Raw genomic sequence first — 3,517 nt, forward strand, 5'->3', positions numbered from 1 at the left:
ACCAACGAAATACAAGAACTGAAAGGAAAAGCGCCTCGTCGGAGAGCTTTCGCAGCGTCGCAGGAGCACAGAAGAGCAGATCTTGAGTTCTGAGTTGTTGTTGGAGCTTCAGCCTTGACCCTCCTAATCTAGGAGGTTTGGGGCGCCTGGAACCTTCAGGGCGCCTCGACTATGATGTAGGCGAGCCAACTAAGTGAACTCCACGTGGCACAACGACGTTGGGGATAAAATTCCGCCTTAGGGCGCCCGGATACCTCCCGGACTCCCGAACACTACAAGAAAATCTGGATTACACAACACTTAAAAGACAACATTTTTTTTAAAAAATGTTGTCTTTTTTTTTTAATTTTATAATACTTTTTATTAAAAGCGTTGTCTATAATTTTTAGTTTTTATTAAAGACAATGTTTTTTAAATAAGTGTTGTCTAATGATTTTTTTTTTAAGTGAAATGTTGTCTAATAATTTTTTTTTTTAAGTGAAAGACAACACTTTTATAAAAAAGCGTTGTCTATAAAACTTGTTTATCTACAATACTAAATACGGTGCCCACAACCTTATTAAATTAAAACTTAGCTTAATTCCTCCACAAGATCTCCTCACATACGAAAACCTTTTCGCCCCCATCGATCTCTCCTCTGGACGAAAACCTCCTCGGCGAAAACCTCTGCTCACCCCCATCTCTCCACCAAAAGCTCTTCTCGGCGAAAACCTCTGCTCTGCCAAAACCTTGCTTGCCCCCATCTCTCTGCCAAAACCTCTGGTCATATCCTCTGTCCGCCAAAACCAAGCCTCCACCAAAACCTAGCCTCTTTCTCCCGGAAACCTCCATCTCCTCCCAAAACCTAGCCCCCACAAAAACCTACATCTTCGCCAAAGCACCACACGTCCCGTGACCTAGCCTCTGCCACTCTTCAGCGACTTGAGGTGTTTAGGACAACCGACACCGTTGGAAAAGGCTCTTCTCATGCGACTAGTGAGTCACACGACTCTTCCTCATTCTATTCCCATATCAATATTAAATTTAATGATGTGTGATTTCTTTTTTTTCCCTTCTATTATGTTGTAAATGTATTTGTATGTCTTTGAATATTGTTGCTTGTATTAGATGTAGAAGTATTCTATTTTCCCAATTCCAATAGGTTCTCATTCATTTTTTATTTTCTTTGTTATGTTTGCTTTTTCCTAAAATATATGATAATATGTCTATTTTGGTTGTTGTTATCAGCTTTTATCTATTGCTGATTTTGCATTTTTTTCAATGGAAGGAAAAAATTATATGAGTTGATGCATTGAACTTTTATGCTTTATAAGCGTACTGCGACATCAACAATGGCTTTTAGCATTTCAATAATTTGTAGAACATGCCATAGCCAAATTTCAAGTTATAATATGTTTGAAACTACAAATGTTGTGGTAAGCAATTGTCAGTTAGGAAGTTTTGTTAAGTTGAACATATGCTTTCATCCTTTTAGTTTAACAATGCTATTATGTAATTAGTACTTAGAGAAAGTAATAGTACTTGGGAAAATTGAGTTCAGTCCTATATTCTTTCAAAGATAATTTAAATCTTGGATGCACTTCCTCTTTTCAATATGTCGATGCCTTGGTATAAACCGTGAAGAAAGTGTATTCTTTACCCGACCAGAAGCATGATCCTCCTGAAGAGGTTTGTGATTTCCAAACATATAATTCTCCTTTGTTGCTACTTGCAATTGGCTGAATAGTTCCTTTGGTGTTAGGAACCATTGAGGATATTCTATGAATCTCTGTCGAAACAAATTCCCTCAAGTGAAATGACACAATTTTGGTAAGATTGTTTTTTCTATTATCCCTACCTCTACACTTGTTCATTGCTTCTGAGCTCCTTTGTTTAGCTGATACTTCTTGCATACCGTGATAAGTGAATTATCATACTATCGACTTGCTAAGGTGATAAACTAGGCAACTTTATGTATCTGTAAGACGACAATGCATCACAAGAAGACCATTCATGTAACTTTCATTCTTTGTCCCCAGGGCGTAGCACAGATGGGGAGTGCATGGTTCTGTGACTGAAAGGTCCAGGGGTCGATCCCCGGGGTGTCACTGCCTGGGGTTAACGTCTCCGCTATGCACTTTCCACCTGTGTACCTGCATTTACCTCCCTCCATATCCGTGGGACCGGCTCTAGGGGGGCCGCTGATGTGGCGGTTCCACATTTTATGTAACTTTCATTCTTTGATCCTACATCTGAGACCCATATAATGATGCTAACAATTTTTCTTTAGAAAAATGTTCCAAAAGTCCCTTTTGGTGAATTTGTCTCCTCCATTATGTTGCCTGAGAGCATATGCAAGAAATAAAATGCTTGCAGTTAGGTAAAAGTTGAGCCTATTCATATCCTAAAGAAGAATGGTGGTTGATTTGTTTTGATGGGGCACCCCATTGTCCCTAGATCATGCAGGTGGGTGCATATTATGCTATTCTCCTATTGTCATTCTAAAACAAAACACATTCCCCTGTAATTGTAGGTCCTGGTGCAGATAGGATTGAGTAGTTAGTAGGAGAATTTGATTTCCTTTGAAACATCTGTTGCGACATGACCTGAAAAAAAAATATAGGGTAGATGGGAACTCAAGCAAAACTATGCCTTTTAATTTTTAGCTGTATGACGGAAACTAAACATCTGGTCTGATATAAGCAATATATGTTAAATAACTCACAGAAGACTGATCATGGGATTAAGAACTATAACAGAATTAAAGCATAGTTTTTGTAGCATACTTTGTTAGCATTTAGATGAAATGAATGAGAGTGATAAAGAAAGAAAGCAATAAATTTGTTGTTATAGATCAAATTAGATGGTAAGCTGGTTCCATGTTGAAGCAACCTTCTCCTGAATTAAATTGTACACTGCATTTTAATGGATATAATCGAAGGTCTATCCTGCAATCTTTTTCAAACTCCTGTCTGCATTTAACAAATTTACTTTCTATAAATGTTTTAACGACCTTACAATTTTTGCAGAGGAAGCTGAAGAGGAAGAATGATTAATAGTGATTGCTTGGAACAGACTAATAATTTATGGGCCTTCCAAATTTTTTCAGATATTTTGAAAATGAATGGAGGTATTCAGAAACTCCAGTTAAATAGCCCAGGTATGGATGATTACAAGAGCAGCAACTACATGCTATGTGACACTGCATCTGAACCCTAAAGGTGTGACTGGGAAGTACTTCGATGAAGAACTATTAAGAAGGCTTTAGGATTTAAGCGAGAAGATGGTTAAAGCCAATGAGTAAAGAGCATTCAAGTCAAGATGATAAGTACCATCTATTAAGATCATTTAAATTCATGCAATAAGATGTAGTCGAGAGGAGTAGTTTTGAGTGTCCTAATTTAAATTTCTTTTTTAGGCAAGAAATTATGTTTGTTATAGAAGTGTAAGGATAATAATTTGTATATTTATCTTGGTTGTTTATTTAATAATATGTTGTTGATTGAAATAGATTCGTTTTCATTTATCTTTTATTTAT

At 37.0% G+C, this 3,517-nt stretch overlaps 1 long non-coding RNA gene across 3 annotated transcripts; it reads left to right on the plus strand.

Moving 5' to 3' along the window:
* Positions 1–549: 549 nt before the first annotated feature.
* LOC121998488 lies at positions 550–3,049 on the plus strand. 3 transcript variants are annotated; one of them, XR_006116525.1, is made up of 4 exons: positions 550–975; positions 1,559–1,668; positions 1,742–1,809; positions 3,009–3,049. It is a non-coding gene; the product is annotated as an uncharacterized LOC121998488 (long non-coding RNA). The 3 variants fall into 3 exon arrangements; XR_006116523.1 differs by lacking the exon at positions 1,559–1,668; XR_006116524.1 differs by lacking the exon at positions 550–975 and having other exon boundaries at positions 982–1,668.
* Positions 3,050–3,517: the final 468 nt, after the last annotated feature.

This window comes from Zingiber officinale, chromosome 6A, assembly GCF_018446385.1.
Source record: "Zingiber officinale cultivar Zhangliang chromosome 6A, Zo_v1.1, whole genome shotgun sequence".
Taxonomy (NCBI): Eukaryota; Viridiplantae; Streptophyta; class Magnoliopsida; order Zingiberales; family Zingiberaceae; genus Zingiber; species Zingiber officinale.